General features: G+C 42.0%; 1 protein-coding gene across 1 annotated transcript in view; it reads right to left on the minus strand.

The window, feature by feature from the left end:
* The window catches only part of LOC108941133 (LARGE xylosyl- and glucuronyltransferase 2), an 85869-nt gene extending 75419 nt beyond the window's left edge, over positions 1-10450 (minus strand). The window contains exon 1 of the mRNA XM_029256055.1: positions 10274-10450. The gene's annotated coding sequence lies outside the window, so the exon portion shown is untranslated. The remainder of the gene's footprint in view (positions 1-10273) is intronic.
* Positions 10451-13070: the final 2620 nt, after the last annotated feature.

Genomic DNA, 13070 nt, shown 5'->3' on the forward strand with positions numbered 1-13070 from the left:
TTATGAGTGAAATAAAAAAATGAACAGTAGAGTTGAATCTTCCCATTTTAATTGACTATTTATCAGATCAATGACAGTAGATGGCAGTATAACACAATGATAAACACACATTCTCTGTGTGTGTGTGTGTGTGTGTGTGTGTGTGTGTGTGTGTGTGTAAAGGCACTGGGGGTGACATTAAGTAATCAGTAAGGTATCAGACGTAAGGCTTTTAGGGATCGGTGAAGATTGACAAGATTTGGTAAGGGGAAGGGAAAGTAGATTAGCTGCAGAAATATAACACATTTTTCATATTATTACTACACTTTCTGTGCACATCGCCCACATGCGATTGTGTAGCTAAGATCAATATTTCCAGAGAAAACACCATGAAATTATTCGCTTATATCACGTATTACTGCGGTACGCTTCTTAGTCAGTGCAGACAACATTTTCCAGCCGTCTTGTACCAAACCCCGTTCCCATGACCTGATGCCAAAACATGTTTTCTCCTGAAATAAGAGACATAAGACATGGAACTGCAAAAGTATATCACCACTCTCCTCCTTTTTAATCTGCTTCGCTATTTCTGTCACATCAGATCAAAATGACTGAATAAAATTCATGTTGCCAATGCAGCCCAGGTTTATTAAGCTCTTTACAGACAATGTTTGTTTTTTCTTTTTTTCCTTACAGCTGAAATCACTCTCATGGCAAAAATCATAGTAGTCAGTATTAATATATTGTTAATTTGTATTACCTTACCTAAAAATTGCCATTCTTGCATATTTTATGAACATTTTATGATACTTTATGAAATGAAATGAAATACATTTCTATGTTACAGTAAGTTAAACCAGAAGTCAGTTCCACAGAGCCATCGATGCCACCATCATCGTTGACCTGATCTCAACTGCTTTTGCCTGCGATACCCTAGTAATCCTTGCTTCTCGTTTACTTACCCGTTTCCAAAGTTCCCTTCACAGTGCGTTTCCGTTCCGCTCCGAGCTCCCGTCCCGATTTGCCCCGTTCTCTGCGCTCCTGTCCCTGTCCTGTGTCCCAGCCCTGTCTACATCACGCTTCTGTGTACCAGCTCTGGTCCAGAACCTCTGTTCCACTCACAGCCCATGTACAAACACCCCGTGCATCTCTTGGATCCATGTTCCTCCTATCACCTCAACACATCCTTTCATTTGCACCGTGAACTTGTATATCCACTCTACAACTGAGATCGCTACCCCTCTTGTCCACGCCTGGACGTTAAAGCAATAAACGTCCGCGCCACCTCCAAACCCGACAAATGGTGTATTAAACTTACAAACTTACGCAACGCTTACAAAATACTGCAATCAATACTGTTCTAGTCTTCAATCCCAGTGTTTGAAATTAAGTCTTTAAATCAATATTAAAAGGCCAACTCAGTTTTCGGGCACTTAAATCAATTCTACCGTCTATAAAGAAGAATTCCAACGCTTCCCACCAGCCACACTCACATTCGGACTCAACCCACTGTGTGCAAACTCTGCTAAGACTCTCACGCACTTCCGGAACTTTTTTTTATAAAGAGAATCTCTGATAGGTAAAGTAGCTGCGCCTGGTACTCCTTTTCCCTTGGGTGTGGTCTGACTCCGGTCTACCATATTTCCATTCCCGAAATCACACACACTGACTGAAACCGCTTGTCCCAGGGGGGGTCGCGGCAAACCGGAACCTAACCCAGCAATACAGGGCGCAAGGCTGGAGGGGGAGGGGCCACACCCAGGACAGGATGCCAGTCCATCATAAGGCACCCCCAGCGGGACTCAAACCCCAGACCCAGCAGAAAGGAGGACCCGGTCAAACCCGCTGCGCCACCGCACCCCCCTCCTAAAATTTTATATTCTCAAATCCCTTTCACTTTCCACTAGCTGCTATTATTTTCTGTTTTTTCTATCGCCTCTTCTCAACACCTTCCTCCTCTATCTTCGAACAGGTTTCGCGAGTTCCTCCGGAACAAATAAACAATCTCTCCGCTCTCCTGTTGTTCAGACCTCATCTCCCTCCTCCGGCCGCTCTACCTAACCATCAAAGAACAATCATAAAGCAACTTATTCTTCCAAAATAATATCCTTGACCACCGAGCCGTCAGGACAAGACAGTCCACCGAGACAATCATTCTTTTAGTGTTGGATACCCTCCGCTTCACGAATCTGTGTCCTTGGTGCTAATCCAGCTTGATCCCGTCCAGCTCAGCAGCGGCTCCGATGGGCAGCGCAGGCACGGCTTGTTGCAGCTCCCAATCGATTTATTGTCTGATGAGTTTGCCACGTCTTCAAAAGCACTCCATCATTTTCAACAGCTCTGAAGCGTCAGGACGCTCTTAAAGCTGTGTGCGAAAACTTTTTTTTTTTTTTTTTGGGCTTTTGTGGAATCAGCAGGTTCAGCTTTGCCTTCTACATCCAAATATCTAGACTGCACTACGCATTACATGGGTTGGCAATGAAGCTCTTCAAGGGCAGTACGGTCTGAGGACTCTTGTTGTGTCTCACCAGTCTTTGTTTGGACACAAAATAAAATCAGCTGAATATTTTAGGCCATGACCGCCTTCCTTTCTGTCAAACAAGATACAGATTACTTTGGCTACCTCCTTACAAACTGAGCCCACACATATAAAAAACATCGAAACACACCCATAAGCCTTTTTCACGCCTAACAAATCTTAAATTTACATCTATTCATTTAGCAGATACTTCTCTCCATAGCGAATTACAATGAATACTATATAGTATTTAGCTACACCTTTTCATCTAAAGTGACTTATAATAGTATGGGGGGTGCGGTGGGTTGGACTACAGTCCTGCTCTCCGGTGGGTCTGGGGTTCGAGTCCCGCTTGGGGTGCCTTGCGGCGGACTGGCGTCCCGTCCTGGGTGTGTCCCCTTCCCCCTCTGGCCTTACGCCCTGTGTTACCGGGTAGGCTCCGGTTCTCTGAATGGGACAAGTGGTTCTGAAAGTGTGTGTGTGTGACTGTGACTTATAATACTAACACACTAGCTACAGTCAATCACTCATGTATACACCAGAGCAATGTAACACACTATGGGCCTCTTTTTAAAGTCAAAAATTCCCTCAAATACATCCCATGACACGTGCTCCTTGGAACAGTGGGAGGAAACCAGAGCGCCCAGAGAAAACCCGCACGAATACGGCGAAAACAAGCAAGAACCGCACAGACGGAGCAGGGAAACATCCACCAGATAGTGGAGGCCATTTATGAAGGTACTAATAATGTGATTTTCCCAGACATCAGGCAGACAGTAAAGCATACAGCGCACACAGGCCTTTGGAGAATTGGTTATAATAAAGCAGTTTGTGGGCTAGTAAAGGTACGGGAAGAATCAAAGAGGCCTAAATTGCTTGCCCTAGCAACCTCAAAGCTTCAAAGAGGAGCATGGGAATCCACGTTCGGCTCAGTCTCAGCTCCAGCAGGCAAACAACTAAGCAAACAAGGAGTACCGCAAAACGGGGAGAGCCTACTTTATGCAGATGAAAGCGCAGGACAAAAAGATTCTTCCTTCAAGTTCCAGTCTGGGAGAATAAATAATATCCAACACAGCATGGGTCAGAAATATGCAACTAAAAGGATTTTTTTTTTTTATCATTTTGCATGAGGAAATTGGAGACTCATCCAGGTGCAGTTTATTTTAATTGTGAAAATATTCATCAATAATGGAAAGGTTATGAAGGAACCAAGAACATGAATATGACTGCAACAAAAGCCACTGAAACCCTTTATAGCACCATGTAGCCCTTTTAAAACTTTATTTAGTATTACATTTCATTGGCAGTTATTTCCGAACACTCTGCTCAGTTTGTAGAGCCAAATAATGCTAACTATTCCCTTGGTTGCAAGTTTGACGACAAACTAATTAACTTAGCAGGAGACAGCAGAACAAAGCTCACTATACTGTTATTATCTCAGAGGCTGAAGAATTTGTAATTCCCAGAATAAAGACACATTCACAAATAAATTCATTAACATGAAGAGTAAAGATCTAATTTATTTTTTTTTTTTAAAAAAAGCCTATTTCTTCTAAATTAATTACGTTAAGCCAGAAAATATGAACTACAGCTATTGATTGTCTCAGAAGTTTCATGTTAAAAATTTTAATTGTTTTAGAACTAATGCAAAACAAGCATAAGGATAAAAGTATAAGTAATATAATTGTTGCATCAAAATTTATTACTAATCATGACATGTAAATTAATCTCATGTCCTTCACTGAAAATATATGTAAAAAAAAATTGTTCTATTAATTGAAAGAAGCAAAGAAACACAACATTTACGGTATGGCTCGCTCCTAAATTGTTAATTGGAGATGTTTATTCACGAGTGTCATGTTTGAAGAGTACACAACTTTATCGATAATACACTGCCTGGCCTACATTTCTCTATAGAAATGTGAATCATTCATAGCGTACTGTCAAACATCAAACAGATTTATTCATGCTTTTTAGTTACTGCAGAGCTTACAAAACATTATACTGTATAAGGTCATAACCTTCTATAATGCAACAGACCTAATTAGGAAAGCCGCATTAGGAAATATGCTAATTCCCAATTACACCAATGTTTTATTCATGACATTGTGGCAATAGCAGTTCACTTTGCCATCTCCGAACATTCAGGATGAATGCGTCCAAGCAAATTACAACAGTCCGTTTCCACATTTTGACAACATGCAGTGTAGCTACTGCAATGTTATACAAGGAAATATAGTGTTGAGTGCAACAGATGGCCCAGTGTGTGCCAGATTAGAGGTGTCATTGGAGAGAATCCTCATTATAAATCAATTTTGATTAAATTCATTTTATATTGTGTTTCATGTCCTTCCTACCTATGGAGGCTCAGAGCACCTATTATTTATCCATTTAGATGTTGCTTTTCTCCAAAGCAACTTACACTCTTAAAAGATTGTATACTAATCCAGTTACGATCATTTACTCTTACTCAAGGGTACTACACGGGCGACATGGTGGCACAGCGAGTAGTGCTGCTGTCTCACAGCGCCTGGGTGGTGTCAGAGGACATGGCTTTGATCCCTGCTCAGTCTGTGTGGGGTTGCATCTTTTCTCTGTGTCTGCGTGGGTTTCCTCCCACAGTCCAAAGACAAGCTGTTCAGGTTCCCCCATAGTGTGTGAGTGACAGAGAGAGTGTGTTCCACTCATGTATGGATGAGTGACCCAGTGAAAGTAGTGTATCTAGCAGCGTAAGTCACCTTGGTGAATAAGGTGTGTGGGCTGATAACACTACATACTATCCACTAGAAGTCGCTTTGGAGAAAAGCATCTGCTAAATAAATTAATGTAAATGTACAATGCCAGCACAGATTTGAACCTGTGTCCCTCCATTTGCAAGATAATACCGCTAACTATTATGCCACCTACTGTTCAACGTGATAGTGTGACCAAATACAGAATTATAGCAGACAAAAAGCATATGAAATAGGCTTTTCTTCCCAGCTCTGGAGTGAGATCATGCAGGAGAACAACACAACATTAGTCTTCATCCTGATCAGGGTGTGCCCCGCCTGGGTAACACCCTGTGCTTCCAGGATAGCTGCAGAATTTACACTTGACAGTTATGTTACTAAATCCATTGCGCTAATTCACAGTTGGGGAGTTTCACAGTATTCAATGAATATGTGATAAAATAAAATAAAATAAAATAAAACATTATTTTAACATCATACGTATACAGTTTGGCCAAAATTGACCTCAGCAGTTTAGGGTTTTTTACCACAACAGGGCATTTGACACAATTTATACCAGTTAAATATTTGGTTAATTTGTAAATCACACACACACACACTTTCTGAACCGCTTGTCCCATATGGGGTCACAGGGAGCCGAGGCCTAACCCGGCAACTCAGGGCGTAGGGCTGGAGGGGGAGTGGACACACCCAGGACGGGACGCCAGTCTGTCGCAAGGCACCCCAAGCGGGACTTGAACCCCAGACACTGCACCACCGCGGCCCCCATAATTTGTAAATCACCGTGAATAAAATTATTTACAAACAACACAAAAAAACCATAAATTTTTTTCATTTTAAAGAGCAGTGATACATTTTAAAATTGCAAAAATATCATTACTTGCTTCGAGCAAAGGCTAATTAGGGACTTAAAATATATGGCATAATAAATTGATAACAAGACCTCAACAATTTAATAAAGCAGAATTAAAAAGTACTGCGGGAGGAAGACGGAGCAGTATAAGTGTGTGTCTGTAAAAACAAGTTTGACATCCAGTGGGCTGCAGAATGGCAGATTTTCTTTTTTTTTTTTTTTTTTTTTTGGTTTTTCTCTTGACGAAGAAAAAATAAGTTTCTGTACAGGAAACATTGACATATGTACTTTACTTTTAACTAAATTAGTCTTATATAAAGAACCAAAAAAAAAAAAGCCAGTTTCAGTTTAATTTTCCAGTACGGAAAGTGAAGAAATAGTCTGGCAACGTTTTGAGGTTCTGATTTTAGTATGGTTATTCTGCTGGAAGAGAATGAACTACAGAATGTCATGACTTCCCGGAAAAATAAAGAGTTGAAGTCTCTCCCAAAAGAATCCAGCTAAAATACAACTATACAGGATGGGAAGGGCAGATTTTACTTTTTGTGTGTGTGTGTGTGTGTGTGTGTGTGTGTGTGTGTGTGGGGGGGGGGGTGCTAATTCTTATTACTGGCCCAGGACACACTGACCAGTGAAATTCTGACATTTGCACATATTTTAACATGAGTGGAGTGAAATGATAAAAGGTACAAGTCCGCTTGGAAAGATGTAATTTAGATGAACATACACACAATGAACAGTCTTCCCCTCATATGGTGTCGGATGAAGACCATGGCTTTGTACTAATTTTATCAAGCAAGATAACAAAGCTCCTTTTTTTCACCTGAGAAGCCCGGTGGCCGAAAATTAACTCTCTTAAAAAAACAGCATTTTCTTGCCTGAAAAGCAACTGTACATGACCACAGACGTGGCGACGAGGACAGCACTTTGTCTATGACGTTATAACAAGCCTATCAAAACTATACAAAGTTCCGCTTTATTCGTGCCAATTTTCAAAGTGTGTCTGAGAGAAAATAGAAAACTGCGAGAGAGCAGCAGCGGAGGTGCCTAAAAACAGAGAGGGCAAAGTGACCTCATTTCATTTCATGTGGCTGAATGCATAATGTGTGCAGAAAGCCCTACAATAAACGCCAGCAGCCTGAGAGCCGCATCATCTTGACCTTCAACGCTCGCACACCGGAGGTTCACAAAGCTGGGGCCCACCTGAGGTTTCTGATTGCCATTTTCTACATGCAAATGTCATCGCAGCCGGTGAATTCCGAGAGCTTTTGCAAAAGGTGTGCTCCGCTCCACACCGCACCGATTGGACAGGAGACTCGGCCTTAGGGACCCGGAGGAGGAAGAATATGAGCTTCATCTTGTGGAAATAGACTCATACATCTGTTCAGGTCAGAAATGTATCCTTCCATGTAGGGGGCCTTGAGTGGGCGGTATGTGGTTCACAGTGCTGTACCCTCTTCTGTTTGTATCATCATTCAACATATGCTTTGCATACATTACTATACTCCCCTGCATATCTGCCGGAGCTGCCGCGTTTCCAGTTTACGTAGACGAGCCACGATTTAAAAAGAAAAACACACACACACTTTCAGCTTCACAATTTCACTGCTGTTTGTCACCGCTGTGACCTGAAAAGTGAAGCATTGCTCGTTCTCTCCGCACACAAATCTGTCTCATAATGTGAACAATTTGTGTCGTTTACCTATTTATGTTATGATTTGTGCATTTGTTTGTTTCCATTGTTTTACCTGTTATGAATAAATGGATTTGTTATGTTTATGAGTTATGCTTTCTGTTTTGCTTGTTTATTGATTGAGGTATTATACACTAATTAATGACATGGCACTTTCACTTTCAAAAAGACAAAGATACGTAATTTTACACTGAATGGAGGAACGGTTTCCTATGAACTGCACGTGCGTTCCCTGGGTGTGTTTTTTTTTCCTGGTTATTATCAGGTTGAGTCTCATTCTGAGACTTGTCTATGGTGCAACAATTGACAATTCAGCTATTTAGAGTCTTACATATAATTACAGTCAAAAACACGTAGCACGTCTAACATTTAATATTATGCCATGCGGGACAAAGTATACACATTGCTCATTTAGCTTCAGTAATTTAGCATGTGCAAAAATATTAATGTCTATTAAGGTATCTCTTGTTCATTTATTGACTACAAGATGCAGATGATTAACCTTAAATGCTTGGCGTTAATTAATGCAGGAATGTAAGCAGTGCTGACAGTATGCCATCACTGGTTTTGACTATGCAGATAATTGAGGGAAAAAAATATTGTCTTTGCTTCTTACTGTCTTAAGAAAACAAGTGTATATTTGATTGTGTTGCACACACACACACACACACACACACACACACACACACACACACACAGAAGGCATATCCACAATGAAAATGGAAACCTGATACCTCAATTTGTCATGCTTTACTCTCCATGGCAGGCTATCAAAATTTACACTTTATTTTTATTTTGTTTTTGGAAGATGAGAAAATTTGTCATTATGGAACTGGATGATAGGGTACCAGATGGGTGTAGCAGATTCGTTGTTTTCACCTATGTGAGAGGAAAACATTTGAGATGTTGGTCTCCATTTATAATGGTTTGTTTTTCTTCTCTGCAACATTTTTCCCTTTGTTTTTATTTCTAGCAGATTACAAGACAGCATGAGGTCTACACAGTTTCAAAATAATATGTATTCCATGATATCTTTATACGGAACAGTAAAGGAACATGCTCTGCATTTAAAATATAAAGTCAAACTGTTCTACAAGTTGTTATGTGTGCCTGTAGAGATGAAGAAATCCACATGGCCTTTTAGTCTCAATTCACAGGTTTTCACTCAGGTCCAAAGGCTTTTCTGTGACACACACCTAGCAAGGTACCTGAACTGCACAATCAAAGCATCCAGCACTGAAAGTGTATCATTATAATAAGAAACGGCTACCTGAAGACAGATAATAATAATAATAATAATAATAATATGCAAATTATTAACTAGTATGATATTTCCTCACAGCTCTCCTGAATACATCACATTAAACTCAATTAGTTTTGCAAGAGGAGCAGTTACTTCGTTGTGTTTTATGCATTTCGTCCTATTTCCATTAATTTGTTACGGTTGCCCAGAACTTTTGGATAAACGACCTAATCGCTCCCGCTTGAAACAGACATCACAGCCCGTCGGTCTGTCCGTCCGTCTGTCCGTCTGTCCGCTGCGCTCGCCGCGCTGCGCTGCGCTGCTTTCGGAAGAGGGAGACGCTGTTTGCGCCGGGGCTCCAGAGAGCGACACTGATACTGAATTAAAGACAAACTAAGTCGTCCCAACCCACGGGGAACAGCGAGATCTACCAACAGTGAGTGAGTCACATTCTCCACAGGTCACCGGGCCGAAACAGAGAACTAATAAATCATTTTATTAACACGTGCAATTACACGAAATGTCATGTATCATGTATTCATCATTTAGCTGACACTCAGTTTTCTCCAAGCGCCTTCTTCTAAGCTGTTTACCCATTTTATACAGCCGGCTAATTGTAAGCATTTTTTTTTGGGGGAAAGTAGTACCTTCTGGAGGGGGGTGCGGTGGCGCAGTGGGTTGGGCTGCAGTCCTGCTGTCCGGTGGGTCTGGGGTTCGAGTCCCGCTTGGGGTGCCTTGCGACGGACTGGCGTCCCGTCCTGGGTGTGTCCCCTCCCCCTCCGGCCTTACGCCCTGTGTTACCGGGTAGGCTCCGGTTCCCCGTGACCCCGTATGGGACAAGCGGTTCTGAAAGTGTGTGTGTGTGTGTGTGTGTGTGTAGTACCTTCTGCTCTTGACTCAAGGTACTACAGCCGGAGGTGAGATGGAACCCTAGTTACCTACGACCTTTGGGTAAAAAGGCAGTAGATCTAACCACTGCGCTACCAGCTTTCCTGATTACTCACATTATTATTATTATTATTATTATAACCTGAGAAATACTCTGAAACTTGGTTAAAAATTCTCTCTGTTACAGAGAAATATGAAGTTGAATATCAGTTGGTCGGCCAGGAACATTATATCATTACTATTATTATTATTATTATTATTATTATTATTAGGTCGCACACGGAAGGAACTCGCGTGATCCGTGACACGACACAGCGGAGAGAAAAACCAGCTGAAAAGGGAAGTTGACAGCAGATATGCCACCTACCGTATTCCTCTTCAACAAGAGATGCTCTTCCAGCTCACATCTGCAATCCAGGCAAATCCGGGGAAATTCGCAACAGCGCTGCGCCGGGAACAAACACTTCGTTCCGCTCCGTATCCGCACCGATCGCGCGCAACTTTGCTCTCTTCTTCCGTTTTATTCCTCGGTCGAGCGGCGCCCGTTTCGCTCTCCCTGAGCCGGCGACGCTTCTGGGACCCGAGCGGGGAGCGATCACGGAAGGAGGGAATTAAAAGGCATCGCAAGTTCTCCACAGCCCCCCGCGTGGTGTCTCGCTCGTCACGTGCGCGATATATAGGTGGACCGCAGGCGGCGGCGCGCGGGCAGGAAAAAAAAGACAGCGCTCCACACCCTTCAGCTGTGCGATTTTACATATTAGTGCATAACTAACCTTTATCTAGTCGCAGCCAAGTCTTAACAGTGGATAAATCTCATCTCATCTCACAAACCAATACATAACAGATTTTTGTCGTTACTTAGTTGCAATGAATGACTCCAAGCTGCCCGTAGGAAGTGAATATGGATGGAGTGAATTCCCTGCAATGGTCTGGACCCTGTCCATGGTGTACCCTGCCTCCAGCCATGCGCTTATAGTTATCTCTGAATGAATGGATGGGTGAATGAATTATTCACCCAGAATAACCAAGTGTTCACGATTAGCAGATCATCAGGCAGTGCAACCACCTGTATAGAAAAGATGCAAGTTTGGTAGGTGGCAGCATCGAAAGACTAAGCACATTCACCCAACACTTTGTCCAAAGCAACTTACAAATGTCAAGGTTCTAATTATTCAACCATTTACACAGCCAGGCAATTTTTTACTGGAACAATTTAGGGCAAGTACCTTGCCCAAGGGTACTACAGCCAGAAGGGGGGATTGAACCTCCAACCTTTGGATCCAAAGACAATACCTCTAATCACTATGCTACCAGCTGCACCCTCAGTACTTTTTTCTACATCACTATAATGTTGCATCAGTAAGAGTTACATCTGATGAACATTTTACAGAGTACTCAGCAACTGCCTGATACAAATGCCTACAAAATATGCTTATAGGTTGAAGCTACAATAGTAATGTGGACAACTGTTGGATGTAGATTTAGTTAGGAAGATGTGCAACCTTATCCTTATGTGTTATGATAAACACATATCATATATCATGCTATTATCAATGTTTATGCTGATTAAGAATTTATTAAAAATGTAGGGGTAGCCTGAGGTACACGTCACCTGCACAAAGTGTAATTGTTGCACTGGAGTCCGATTAATCCCACTCTTATCTTCTGCTCTAAATGAAGGTAGATTTTAAAAGATTATGGTGATAGGAAGGAGATTGTTTCTATAAAAAGGGATTTCTACAAACTTTGTGGGATTATAGCAATTCTATCTGATTTAAGAAAATCCTCTTTTTGATAAATAGTGATTTAAGATAGAGAAAAAGGTCATGAGTCAGTTTAATGATGGCACCAAAATGTGCTATCATGACCCCAGAAGCACTACACCAGGTGATCACCAGAGGCCCTCCCATGGGACAGCCTATTAGAACCCAACACTCCTGGTCTTAGTCATTCCATCAGCCAGTCTGTCAGTTATGCAGTCAAATATGTCGTTAAAAGAGAGAAAGACAGTTGGCTGTGAGACTGTAGAATCTCAACCACTGCCAGGCATCTACACTTTACTGCCTAGTGTTTATTGCTCAAGCGGGTGCGGTGGCGCAGTGGGTTGGACCATAGTCCTGCTCTCCGGTGGGTCTGGGGTTCGAGTCCCGCTTGGGGTGCCTTGCGACGGACTGGCGTCCCGTCCTGGGCGTGTCCCCTCCCTCTCTGGCCTTACGCCCTGTGTTGCCGGGTAGGCTCCGGTTCCCCGTGACCCCGTATGGGACAAGCGGTTCTGAAAATGTGTGTGTGTGTGTGTGTGTGTGTGTGTGTGTGTGTGTGTGTGTGTGTGTGTGTGTGTGTGTGTGTGTGTGTATTGCTCCTCTTCGTATGCTCCTGTGCCTCACCACTTTAAGGACTCCCTCTTCCCCAAGTCTCTATGCCTCCTCATTCTTCAAGTCCTCCAGTCATTGCATCTTCAAGTCTCTGTGACTCCTCATTTTTAAGCCTCCAAGGCACCAGATCTTCATTTATCACCCATTGTACTTTGCTTCTGTAAATACACTCTGCACTTAAGTTCAGCACAATCTGTGTCTTTGTGTGATTATGAGATGTGCACTGAGAAAAATGTGGTATAAGTCTGGAATAAGGTCTTTGTGCTTGCAATGCTTTTCATATTTTGTAACTGTTAGTCCATGAAGTCTAATAACAATAAAATAGTATAATAATACATGTTTTATAGATATTGATTTGATTTAATTTAACAAGTTTTTCCAACACACCCCAATCACTATAAAAAAGCAGGTAGTTATAGTGGTTAGAGTTGCTACTTTATATTTGGAGGACTCAGGTTTCAATCCCATCTCACATTGTAGTACCCTTGGGCAAGGTACTTACCATGAATTACACCTGTATTAAAAATACCCTGCTCTATAAATTGGTACATTATTGTAAGTTGCTTCAAAGAAAACTTTCTCCTATATGACAAGCTTCTCTTCAATCACAGTTTCCTATGGATGTGTGATCCCTAGTGTTAGCAGTGACTGTGGTTTAGATGACAGATGTGTGAGTGAGATGAACAATGTGATGATGCTTAGCAGCCTTGGAGGACAGCCTATCTGTGCCAGAAGCTTAACAAGAATGCCCTTCCAGTGTAACAGCTTGTCAAGTACCAAGGACATTTAGAT

This window comes from Scleropages formosus, chromosome 11, assembly GCF_900964775.1.
Source record: "Scleropages formosus chromosome 11, fSclFor1.1, whole genome shotgun sequence".
In the NCBI taxonomy this organism is placed as follows: domain Eukaryota; kingdom Metazoa; phylum Chordata; class Actinopteri; order Osteoglossiformes; family Osteoglossidae; genus Scleropages; species Scleropages formosus.